The sequence below is a fragment of the Canis lupus genome, chromosome 4, assembly GCF_011100685.1.
Source record: "Canis lupus familiaris isolate Mischka breed German Shepherd chromosome 4, alternate assembly UU_Cfam_GSD_1.0, whole genome shotgun sequence".
In the NCBI taxonomy this organism is placed as follows: Eukaryota; Metazoa; Chordata; class Mammalia; order Carnivora; family Canidae; genus Canis; species Canis lupus.
Window position 1 is genome coordinate 5647460 of NC_049225.1, and position 13591 is coordinate 5661050.

Genomic DNA, 13591 nt, shown 5'->3' on the forward strand with positions numbered 1-13591 from the left:
CTGTCCCCTCCATAAAGCCTCCCAGAGGGACTCTCCACTCCCACAGGCAATCACTGTCCTCGTGACTGTGTCCATGAACCCTTCAACAGTCACATGTACTTTTGGATGATGTGTGTAAAACCAACTAAAATAGTTCATGAACACTAAATAATACTGTCAACTCTTAATCTTACTTGGAAGACATTGGACTTGCCTTCACAGAGCTCTACTGGCCAGTGCCTCTCAACCTTCTGTCAGGCACCTGGGGAGCCTGTTAAAAATCCAGATTCCAGGGACACCTGGGTGGCTCCATGGTTGAGCGTCTGCCTTCAGCTCAGGTTGTGATCTCAAAGTCCCAGGATCGAGTCCTGCATTGGGCTCCCTGCAGGGAGTCTGCTTCATCCTCTGCCTGTGTCTCTGCCTCTCTCTGTGTGTCTCTCATGAATAAATAGATAAAATCTTTTTAAAAAATCCAGATTTTGAGTCAGTAGCTCCATGGGGGGGCGGGGGGGGCGCCTGGGGAATCTGCATTTCTTGCAAGCTTCCAGACAATCCGAGGACCACACTCTTGGTGGGGAGGGGTAGACCTCAAGCTCCTCCAGGCCACCGCCATGTCTAACGTGACTCTGGCTGCTCAGGGTTCGGGCCGGTAGCTGGCACATGGTGGATGTTCAGAGGGCAGGAAGGAAAGAAGGGAGATGCGAAGAGACAGCAGACATTATGAGTTTTCCATTGACTCAGTCTTTCCTGTTCTTGACGCTTACCGTTGGGTAAGGGTTCTTGATATTAAAACCCAAGCCCGGCACAGGTGAGATGGATGTGTAACACAGGCTTGCGGCAGGGCTTTTTAGAGAGGGTTTCATCCCAGCTCCTTCTGAAGGGTTCTTCCGGGCTACTCACAGATGTTGTTATGGCCCTCGAGGCTTGCTTCCAATCTGGCACATGCATATGAGGGCGCCAGAATTCTCTCAAAGACCTGGGAGCTCTGACATGCCCAGAGGCTCTGGTCACCGCACAGAGGGGGCATTCCGATCACAAGCTGCTTTTAGCTGGAGCTCGCTGACCAAGTGGTGTGGTTCCATGTCCTTGGGGAGCATTTGATGGACAGCATTGCCTTTAGAAAGTGAGAGAACGTTTGGCGCCTGCCTTTGGCCCAGGGCGCGATCCTGGAGACCCGGGATCGAATCCCACGTCGGGCTCCCGGTGCATGGAGCCTGCTTCTCCCTCTGCCTATGTCTCTGCCTCTCTCTCTCTCTCTCTCTCTCTCTGTATGACTATCATAAATAAATAAAACATTAAAAAAAAAAGTGAGAGAACTTTTCTGTTGGCAGAGTTTGTATTAAAACCTCAAGACCCTTGGTTCTCTTCATCTCTGCTCCTCCTAATTTATAAGACAAAGCCTAAAGTGCTTGATCTGTAAAATGCATCTTGCCAACAGGAGAGCCTCGGCCAGGGTAGCTTTCATCTTAAAGAAGGCACAGAGCCAGGGAGATAGGCATGTCATGCAAATGATTAGGTGGTAGCACAGGTCAGATGAAATTGGGCCAAGATCCATCATTATTATTTGCAGGAAAGAATGCATTCTAAACAAGTATGTTTTCAGTATGAAACTAACCTAAGCCCGAATGGTTTAAAAAATAAGATAAAAGAAAAGAAAAGAAAAAAATCACTCTAGTACATTAATAACCACCGTTAAATACAACCACGATTAGCATTTAGTTGCAAATTTGTCTTTTTCTTTTCCTGTGTGTTTGTTTTCACGTGGATACTAATTTTTACCTAATTCTGACATATGATGTGTGTAATTTTATACGTATATTCACTTACCATTGCATCTGTCTTAAGTGTGTTCCATGTTTTTGTAGCCTTCATGACCAATACTTTCACTTCCAGCTTGATCAAATGGTTATATCAACGTTTATTAATTTAGTTCTTAATGCAGCAAAATGTATCAAGCGTTTAAGCTGTTTCTTTCTAAAGTTTTACAAATATAGTTGTGGCAAAAATGTAATTTATCAAAAAAAATGTAATTTATCAAGTGCCAGTTTGGTCATGGCATACAGTGTGTTTAGATTATTTAATGAGCTTGAAATCCATAGCAGATGTATTGATCCAGGTAGTTTTAAAGAGGTAAATAGCAGGTGACCTGATTAAAGCATTTGTCAGAGAATGGGAAGTAAACAAGGAACAGACATGGACTGCCAGGCTCAGCCACAGACAGGGGGTGCAAAGGGGGAGAAGTGGGAAGTGGCGACATGGTCGCAGAGAGATTTAGAGTCCCAGAGGCCAGGGTGAGGGTCATCTGGTCATCACATTATGACCACAAGCCAGTAACTTCCCTCCTTCCATCCTGGCCTCCCCATCTAAATCAGAACCATCCCTACCTTGAAAGCCTGTGGTCAAGGATGAAGGAAAAACACCAAGACACTTACTAGGGTGCCCGTCCTCATATGGCTGCTCAATAAAGTTAGAAAACACCACTGGATCCCAGAGGCAAAAGCAATGAGATCATATGACCCTTAGAAAATTGCAGAACTCTTGAGCCGGGCTTTGGAGACCCATGAGCTACAGGGATCAGCAGCCATAGAGATCGGGGAGCTGCCCACTCCTGTCATTCCCAGGCCTGGCACTCTTGCACCACATGTCTAGTTATTGAAAAGTTACAAGTCAAGCCAATAAACCATTTAAAAAGTGTTCTATCCTCCCCCTTCATATGCTTCACAACACAAAAGAAAAATATTTGTAGAGCTATGTTTTTTCTATGACTAAAAATTAGCAAAATATCAAAAGGGGAGAATATGATCCTTTGTAAGCCTGTCTGCAATGTTGTTTGCCAAGCCATGTTTGGATGAGTAATAAGAATAAAGACATGAGTTTATAAATTATTATATATCTATTTAATAAATTCATTTTCTTGCCTTTGTTTCAGCAAAATCATTAATTATATTCTTATAATCAAGATTTTCACAAAGTGTGTTCCATTGATAGCAATAATCTGAGATTAAAAATAAATGTAATTATATTAAAATGTACAAAATTTGAATATATTTTAATCAATATGTAGATTAACGTTAATGTGAGAAGCTAGAAATTTAATTATTTTAGCTATGTTTTCAAAAAAACTTATTTTTCTTCCAAAATACTCAACATTATCCATTGCAACCGAAATGCAAAATATAATTTACTTAGTGAATATCAAAAGTTAAAATAAAATTATTTGAATAGATATGAAGGTTTTTTTTAAGAAGGATTTTAGAGAAATACAGAGAGAGAGGCAGAGACATAGGCAGAAGGAGAAGTAGGCTCCCTTTGGGGAGCCTGATGCAGGACTCAATCCCAAGACCCCAGGATCATGACCTGAGCCAAAGGCAGATGCTCAACCACTGAGCCACCAGGCATCCTCATCTGAAGGTTTTTAAAAGATACATTTTTTAAGATTTTTATTTATTTATTTGACACAGAGAAAGAGAGACAGCACAAGCAGAGGAAGAGGCAGGTAGAGGAAGAGGGAGAAGCAGACTCCCTGCTAGGCAGGGAGCCTGATGCAGGACTCGATCCCAGGACCCTGGGATCATGACTTGGGCTAAAGGTAGATGTTTAACTGACTGAGACACCCAGGCTCCCCTAAAAGATATTTTTAAAAGATTTAATTACACCTCAGTGAGATTTTTTATAAAAATAAAACTATTTGCAATTCTAGCAAAGTTCATTTAGCTGGTAATATCGAGAACTGGTTTTACAGATCATATATATTCAAGCTAGAACTATATTTGTGTACAAAACTAAAGAAATACAAGTTACATGATATTGGAAAATGTTAGCCAAAATATATGTGCACCTGTTGGGAATACTATGTGTAATTTCTTAGCATACCCCCCGGAACCCTGAATTGGACATGTGAAGAGAAGAAAGTGGATTTTTGGCAGTATTGGAAAATAATTCTTTTTTTTTTTTAAGAATCCACAGTTATAAAAAAAAAAAAAAAAAGAATCCACAGTTAAGTGGACCCTACATGTTTCTTTTTCTTTTTCTTTTTTTTAAAAATGATTTTATTTATTTATTCATGATAGACACAGAGAGAGAGAGAAGCAGAGACACAGGCAGAGGGTGGAGCAGGCTCCACGCAGGCAGCCCGGTGTGGGACTCCAGGATCACACCCTGGGCAGAAGGCAGGTGCTTAAACCGCTGAGCCACCCAGGCTGCCCAAATAATTCTTCATTATGCAAGAATTTATTACATCCTTGCTACAGAAGGGGAAGAATTAACAAGGTAAAGAATTTGTCTTTTTCTTACCCTGGTGTTTTGGCTACTCTAATCCGCTGTATGCTCCAGAGTTGTGGTCATCTCCAAAGTCAGCAGTGGTGCAAACGTATCTTCTTGGTGCTTGATACTCAGATGCAGTCCCTTTTACTTCAAGGACAGAGATGGAAGAGATGGCCCTGGGGCCTGAGCGGTGTTGGTCACAATAGTGGATGTTTGGGATTAGAAGTTGTTGTGCTTGCATTGAGCACTGGGCCTCCAGTGATTGTGTGTGTGTGTGCATGTGTGTGTGTGTGTGTGTGTGTGTGTAGCTGGGATCAGAAACTGTCTGGTAAAAGCAACTCTACAACAAAGAAACAAAGAGGGATGCCTGGGTGGCTCAGTGGTTGAGTATCTGTCTTCAGCTCAGGCTGTGATTCTGGGGTCCCAGGATCGAGTCCCACATCGGGAGTGTGGGAGGGGAGCCTGCTTCTCCCTCTGCCTGTGTCTCTTCCTCTTTCTCTCTGTGTCTGTCATGAATAAATAGATAAAATCTTTAAATAAAAAAAAACAAAGAAACAAGGGATGTTATAGACAAATATTTATTGGAATAAATTTTCCACACTGTGCAAATCCTTCTTACAAATATCATTATCTACATTTGTTCCCTCATTGACTTTGAATATATTCTAGAACATTTCTCAATACCTTACCCATCCTGGATGGCTTGATGTTTAAAAACCCAGCTTGTGTCAGTTCTGACAGTTTGTTCGAAATAGTAAAGAAGCTCCTTCCTTTCTCACCACCAGGGCCAATTCCAGAATTTGACAGCCAGCGGGAGCAGAGCTGCCATTGGAGGGAAACCCCCACAACCTAGAGCAGAGATGCAAAAGTTCAGAGAAGGAGGAATAGGTCAGTAGGTCCAGATGCAACTCAGAGCCACCACTGTGTTCATCAAGAAACTCTTTGAATCTTGCCCTTTTTTCATTATCTCTGAAGCTCAATTGAGCTTGACTTTCTACCAGAAGTTTCCAGACATTTGTCAGAGGAACAAGACTCCATGGAAATAAGGGGAAGTGTGTTTGAATGGGGGGCAGTTGTGTTTGGAGCCTGGGCTATGATAGAGTACTATCTGTATCTGTGGAGCTGGGACTCGAGGCCCTGGGGCAGGGCAGGACATCGACATGCACTGGCCGGCAGGGATGGTCAGAGCCCACAGAGCCACAACCTGAACCCCACCCCACAAGCCAGGAGGAGTGGCCCAGTGTCCAATTGTCTAGGAAAGGGCAGGAGGTAGTGCACTAGGCTTTGAATTACTTCAGAAAAAATATTCACCTCTTTTTCTAGAAATTCTTAATGCATTTACTACCTGCTTATTTTTGATTTCTAGCCTACACTGTATTTTATAGGACCCCTCCCCACCCTCGGTTTAGTCCACTGTTTGAAAATCATCATTTTGAAATTGTAAATTTTCTATCATTAGGCTAAAGCAGTGCCCTCATTTCCCTCCACTCTGCTTTAGCGTTCAAATCATCTTTCTCCCAAGGCGTGTTTCAGGGCAGTGTCTCAATATGCTGTGTGTTGCTTTATGTTTAATATGATTAAATAATTATATCCTATAACATCGATATAGATGGGTTTCAGGAATATAAAGACTGATGGAAAGGCAGGGAGAAGGGGAAGAGAATAAATCTGTTTCCCCAGGAAGATAATAAGTCACTTCAATGAATCTCTCTTGAGAGCCCACTACGTGTCTGATAGCATCCTAGCGCTAAGATTGCTTGTATATCTTCTCCGGAGCTGCCCATAATCTTGGAGGGAAGAGAAGTCAAGTATACAAACGACTATAAATTAAGGGAGACTGAGCCGAAGTTATTAGAGAAGTATAGACCAGATCGTTGGCAGCTCTTTGTATGGATCAGGAGGTTTCCTGATGAGTGTTTGAAGAAAAGAGAATGAGCAACATCTCAAAGGGAAATGCTGGCTGCCTCGGGATGTCAGGCGTGTCGGATAGGGTTTGGGATGCTAGATGACATGGGAATGGGGAGTGGGGAGCACGAAGGTGGTTAAGCAGGGAGGAGTATGATGAGAGCTTCCTTTAGGAAGATAAATCTGGCGGCAGAGAGTACAACAGATTCAAGTGAAAGAAAGAGAAGACTAAGAGCCTTCTCAGAATGTACAATGGCATCTTGACATGGAAATGATGAGGGTCCGAGCTAAGAGAGGAAGATGGGACACTAGCTAAAGACTTTTGGGGCTACCTATAGGGATACATTCCATCTTTGAGACTGAATAATACTCCTACACCTGCCCATATCTGTTTATTTTATGCTTTATGCATGTAAATTACAAGCATGTCCATCACCCATAGGTGTGGGTTATGTCAAGAATATGACCAGCATGACTTGGGTCCCAGGTTGGGACACTCCAGGCATTGTCAGAGACAATGCAGGAGAAGTGTTGCAGGAAGTGCACAGCCCTGTTGTTGGCTATAGGTGTAGGTGAATCCCATAGACACAGTAACAAATATCAGAAAATTCTAGTGAAGTGAAAGAATGAAAGAAAAAGAGCCAATATGCCATACATAACAGTGCCAAAGACTGGCTGTACAGGAAAACTGGAACACTGGGAAAGGTCTGAGCCCCAGCCTGCATGAGGCCTCCTTCTGCCATCAGGAGATGAAGCTTTGCTCAGAGCTGTTTGATTAACTCATGCGTTTGGAGAGATTCCTGGGAATCTGGGTCTCAGGCTGCAAGATGCATGCAGGACATTTACTGGGGTGTACCCTTTGGTACTAATGTCCGCTGGGGAGTGGAGGAAGCAGACCTGGGAACAGGGAAGACTGGAACTGTGAAGTAGTTGCAATAGTTCTGGAGTCACAATGGCCCTTTGGAGTTGGCCCCAGCTGAGGCTAGAAGGCCGGATCCTGCATCCACCAATCACTGCTGCCTGCTCCCAGGAAGGTGGGTGCATTGGGCAGGGGATTTGGTGACGCCCATCGGGCAGGAGTGGCTCCTGGAAAGAGTTTCAGCCCTGAGCCCTCAGCAGCCAGCCCTTCCAGCAGCTGAGGGGAATGAGAGCCTCCGTTCTGAAGGAGAGGTCTCAGAGGCGTGCCACGGTATCTACAGCATCATCTGCTCTCTGAGGATTTGCCTTGTCTGTTTTGAGACCCTTGGCATGCAGGCTGGTAGAGGGAAGGCCCTCTACCCAGGGCCCTGAGCCCATCAAAACTGAGAGGTGGTGAAAGCCAGCGGTTGAGGGACATAGAATGACAAGAGCAGAGCATCCCAGGGGGACAAGCAAAGCCTAAGGAGAGGTAGTTGAGGTTAGTGGTAAGTGTGAGAGCTCTGGAGACAGGCCACTTGGTCTTCAGTCTTCCACGTACCAGCAGCAGGATGTTGGGCACATGACTTCATCTCTGTCCCTCAGTTTCATTGGTTGCCAAATAGGGACAAATATAGTACTTACCTCGTAAGTGGCTGCGGGACTAAATGAGATAATGCATGCGAAGCTCGGAGTGCTAGCCCACCAAAGCAGGGCTCTGGGTGGATGGTGGCAGCTGGAGCCCTCATTGATGTTAATCATTTAGCAAACTTGGAGAAAGGAGTGAGACAAATATTAGGAGCCAGAGTCCTCATCCACGAGATCTAAGCGTTACGGAAGTCAGATCAAACAGAAGCGAGAAGCACATTTGCACAAGGTTGGAAGTGGTTTGCAAACTGTAAAACACAATATAGATGTCACTGTTATTGGGGGTGTTCTGCTGATTGCTTTTTGGGGGAGGGATATAATATTCATAACCAATAGATCCCAGAGAAAACAGCCACAGTTTAATGAAGATGAAACAGTAAGAAGTCCCTGGTGAAATTGAGCTAAGCAATAGCTTTCTTCTCTGCATGAGGATGATGTTATCTTTTGTCCCTTCATGTATGAAGGGTCTTTTTTTGTGCCTGACCCTGTCCAAGGCCTTTAGGTTCTAGAAAGAAAGATGTGTTCCATTCCCTCAGGGTGTTCATGACATCTGTTTGATCATGTGGATTAAATTCTCTTTCCATCGGTAGCAAAGGATTTGCACACATTCACCCAAACTCCATTTCCCACTCCCTAAGTCATCGCGAGAAAGCCCTGAGGGGAATAGTAAGATCCCTCCAGGACTATGACATCCTAAATTATTGCCATACTGAGTGTGGTGACAACCTTTGGCTGAGTACTCACTCACCCCCTCACTTCAGGGGTGTTGATACCCAGACAGGACACACATACACCAACACATGTTTAACTTGATTAAATTGGAGTTGGAGAGTGGGATCATCTGATAAGCAGAAATTTCAAAGCTTAATGAATTTTAATTTATCAATCTTTATTTTATGAGTCATGATTTTTCTTTGTTTTCCTGGTTGGCCTAGTTTTATAAAATCTCTTCCTGCTCCATGGTCAGAAAGTTTGGAAGGTTTTTTGTGTTTTGGTATTTTGGGGTTGTTTTTGTTTTTGTTTTTTGACATTTGGATCTGAAATGTAACTTGAATTAACTTCTATGATTATGTAAAGTAGGTATATAATATCTCTCTTCTCTGTATGTGTATTTTTTTTTTTTTTAAGTAGAAGAGACTTCCAAGATGGTAGGAAATGTGAATATGTTACAAGAAAGAAAAAACATACAAAACTGGGTTAGAGGCTACAGCAGCTCAGAAAAATAGACCAGTCCCCAGAGTTAATATATTAAGATGAAGCTCTGCAGGCCAAGGGATAATCATGGGCCTTCCCCTTGGTCTCATGTCCTTCTTGGCATGTGTCATTTTGGTTTAGTTTAGCATCTATATTGACTAGATAAGCCCATGGGCTAGGTTGGGTCATGGTGGTAAGGAAGAGCACTTATATAAAAACAATGCTATTAATTTGTTTACTGACCTTAACATTACCTATTGAGTATCTGGCACCAGTATACAAAAAGGAATAAGGATGATCCCTATCTTAAGGAGCTCAGTCTTAATCTGAACACAATTGTGGTGGAGTTTCATAAATGGATGGGAATGCCTTACATTCATTAAAACTTCACAGTTGGGATACCAGGGTGGCTCAGTTGGCAGGGTATCTAATTCTGCAGCTCAGGTCATGATCTCACTCAGAGTCATGAGATCGAGCCCCACTTAGGGCTCCTCACTCAGTGGGGAGTCTGCTTGAGACTCTCTCTGTCCCTTTCCCTTTGTTCTCCCCCTCTGCTCATGCACTCTCTCTCTTTCTCTCTAAAATAAATAAATAAATCTCCTTTAAAAAGCTTCACAGTTAAAAAAGGAGTCACGTGTATTTTTTCATGGTATATTTGTGACCACCTTATAATTGAGATTCACAGAAGCTCAAGCGCTCACCTAAGTTAACACAGCTAGTGAGCATAGGACCAGATATAAAATCTGGAATATTTTCTTAGTCTAGTATTTTTTCGACTATGCCATCTCTGCTTCATCCCAATTTTCCAATGGCTTTTAATTATACAATTAAATCTTCTTCTAAATCTATCTATTAGCTTCTATTTGTCCATCTACCAATTTATCTGTCCATTTGTCTACCCATTGTCTATACATTCATCTGTAATGCACTCATCTCCTATCCACCTACCTATCTGAGAAGGTAGGACAGGTGACAGGAAGAGTCCTGGGAAAGTGAGAGACCACCTGAATTTAGCCAGATCCTGAGCTCACCCCTAGCCAGTTGCCTAACATTGTGCAAATTATGTCATCCATCTGCAAAATGAGGGGTATGCACCAAATGCTTTTTAAAGTGTGTTCTGGTTCTAACATGATTTCCTTCTAACTTGACTTTTCAAAGTATTGTCTCTAATACTATTTTATTCGCTATTAAATAATTTACTTCACCTCTGCACACCTTTTGTCTATAGCTCTCCCTCACGCCCCTTCCCTGCTTCTCTGATTGCCAGCAAAAAAAATAAAGAGCTCACAGTCATGCAAACATGAGCCTATTGGTTTACACAGTTGAAGTGCTGGGTTGACTGCGGAGTTGAAGCATAATGAATAGAACCAAGGTCTCTGAACTAGAACTATGGATTCTAAGTAGCCATCCATATTTTATTTCTGATTATCCATTTCTGTTTATCTGAAAATTTTATTCTTTTCCAGCAAGGAAGGCCCTGTCCACACCACAGGAAATATGGCCCCTGGTACCCCCAGATAAGCAACTCCAGTCGAAAAATTCTTTCTCATGTTGTGTATACAATAATTGAAGGGGAAGAGTCTGACTTTCCTCCACCAGGCTCTATGGTTGGGGGACAGGATGATTGTAGCCAAAGGCCCTTTAACCCATAGCTCTAACGGAAACTTGTGGAATAGAAGGGTGGCTCTTCCTCCCAAAAATGTGTTGAATAGGCCCCCCAAATATTCTCTATACCCATTAATCAAATATAAAGGTCCTAGTGGGCAAAAAAAAAAAAAAAAAAACTCGGAAAAGTTAAGGCAGAATAATGGTTAGGATCACGGGCTCTGGAAAGTTTTCCTGGATGAATTCCAGGAAATTCACATTTACAAGTTGTGGGACCTTGACCAAATTATATATGCTCTTTAAGCCTCACTGTAAAATTAGGAGAATAATATTACCTAAGTCAAAAAGTTATTGTGGGGATTAGGTTGGTATAAAATGCCAAGCACGAAGTGAGGTTGTCTGTTACTACTACGGCTACGACTACCAATATTAAGAGGACACAACAGATAGGTGATAAATGATAGATTCTGAACTAAAATGATGCCTTCTGATGCCCGATCTAGAGCTCTTCCTGCCATTCGTGGATGAAGGGCTACTAAACAGTGGGATGTGGCGGCAGATGAAGGAGTTGAGTGAGCAGCCTTATGACACTGGCACTTCTGGATGCTTGTCACAGGCCAGTGGTCAATGTCCCCCCCTTTTTTTAATCTATTCTTTTTTTTTTTAAGATTGATTTATTTGCTTGTGAGAGAGAGGGAGAGGGAGAGAGGATCCTAAGCAGAGCCCAAAATGGGGCTTAATCCCATGACCCTGAGATCACACCCTGAGTGAAAACCGGGAGTTGGACACTTAACCATGCCACCCAGGCACCGCCCCCACCACTTTTAAAAAATCTATTCTTACCGCTGTTTTATAGAAGAGGAAACTGAGGCATAGAGTGATGAGTGTCTGGCTTGGTCACACAGCCAGCAGGTGGTGGAGGCTCCTCTAGAGGCATTGCTGGCGTCCTGAAGAATTGCAAAGCAGGTTTTCGTAGGTCTCCGGCTAGACAGGACAAGCCCTGATGCCTGTTTTCTTCATTATGCTTGCCTGGGCTCCCTATTGGGCTCGCTGTTGGCATCCTGTCTTTTCAGAGAACACATAGATGGATGATGGATGTCAACGATAGCTGATAGAGAAGAAGGCAGGAAAAAGTAGAGCTCGGGCGCCAGCACACGTGGGTGACTGCAGTTATACGGATACCCTTCCCCAGATAAATAGTCTGCGCGGCTGCCACTATTAAGGACATGTCTGACTTTTATGCAACTGTGGGATTGATTTCTGTTACAAAGGACGAGTGAACGGAGATCCACTTGAAACTTTGTCATTCGCAGTTTTTACAATCCAGGAATTTCAAAACAATAAGGGTGTGTTAGGTCATCCACAGACCTGTCTCTCTTTGTTATTCAACCCCGCAGTCTGGCAGTCTGCTTGGAATTTCTGTAGGGTGCCTCATTCTGTACCTGCAGCAGAGCGGTGACTCAGCCTCTTGAATCACTCCCTGTTCCCCACTATGACATGTCAACTTTACTTCATTGCTGTGGCATGTTTCTTGCCCTGTGGCTGATAAACAAGGCAACCCAGTCAGGAAACCAAAGCAAATTCCCTACTTCTGATTCAAAGCGGGAGGTCTGCCAATGTCGACCTGGAAGACACGCTCCTTTACCTTGCTCCAGGCTTCTGAGCAAGCTGGTTTTCTCTTCCCCAGCCTCCCTCTCTTCCCCCATTCCTCGTCCCCATGAGAGGAGGACAAAACCTTGGAGCCCTTTTAACCTGAAAAATAAATCCAGGGGCAAGACCTTTTATGTTACACTTCTCAAAGAGGAGAATGCTTCTATCATTGACCTATTTAAAGTGAAGCATTTGTTCCTGTCCAGTTCGAAGTGCCTGGTGTTTGTAGGACCGGGGTTATGCACTAGCATCCCCTGACTACATCACTGAGGGGTCACCACACGGAAGTCTGTGGTCATGGAGACAGCATGGTGTCCTGGGTGCAAAAGCGAGGTTTCTGAGCTTCGCTTTCCTTGTCTCAAAATGGGGATTAAAATAATTCTTTGGGGGTGTTGTAAGAATTAAATGAGAGTACACCCTACTCATACACAAGCACATGGGAAAATATATCCCAGATTGACGGGATGGTGACTCTTCTTGTGGACTTGCTGTGTCTCACTTACCATGATACTGGTTTCTGCCTTAATATTTTCAAACGGCAAAACAGAGATAATTGTAGTTGCCACTGAATCATGTTTTCAAAAGCTTGAACTAGCGAAAATATAAATTAATAGAGCCTTTCTGGAAGCAATTTAGTATTATCTATCAAAAAAAATATCTTTTAATACAATTTTACTCTCTAGGAATTTGTTATGAGAAAATAGTTGTTATTCGTTAAGTATGTTAATCGTGACATTGTTTATAATACGAAAAATTACAAACAACCTATAAATTCCACATAGGAGATTGATTAGGTAAATTATTATACATCTATACAGAGGAATAGGGTCTAGGCAACCATTAAAAATCAGGTAAAAGAATATTTATTCTTAAGGGAAATATTCATTTCTGTATTACTAAATGAAAAATGCAAACAGTAAACTGGGATATACTGTTTGCTATTTTTAATATATAAGAAAGGCATATATATACACAAGGAAGAAAATACTGAAAGGTACATGCTAAAACATTAATCATAGTTTTCTTTGATTGGAATCCAAGTAATTTTTTGCTGTCTTCCTTTGTGCTTTTCTGTATTTTACATATTTCTTTTACTGAGTATCAGGAAAAAAATGATTTTAAAACATGGGCACTTAGCTCATCTGGTTTTCAAATGAGCATTCTAGTTTAACCCATGATCTCTACCTTTAAGACGCTTCAGAGCAGAGGTGCCTGGGTGGCTCAGTCAGGTAAACGTCCAACTCTTGATTTCAGCTCAGGTAGTGAATTCAGGGTTGTGAGATCAAGCGCTGCATCACGCTCTATCTGTGCTGGGCATGGAGTCTGCTTCAGACTCTCCGTCTCCCTTCCCCCTCCCCCCGCTCATGCATGTGTGCTCTCTCTCTCTCTCAAATAAATAAAACTTTTTTAAAAGAGGATCTGAAAAATTGAATAATTATTATTTACTGAGACT

The 13591-nt window shown here is 42.6% G+C and overlaps 1 long non-coding RNA gene across 1 annotated transcript; it reads right to left on the reverse strand.

The window, feature by feature from the left end:
* Positions 1–4878: 4878 nt before the first annotated feature.
* LOC119871607 lies at positions 4879–11877 on the reverse strand. The gene is made up of 3 exons (XR_005357528.1): positions 11332–11877; positions 7687–7937; positions 4879–5091 (listed from the first exon to the last, which is right to left on the reverse strand). It is a non-coding gene; the product is annotated as an uncharacterized LOC119871607 (long non-coding RNA).
* Positions 11878–13591: the final 1714 nt, after the last annotated feature.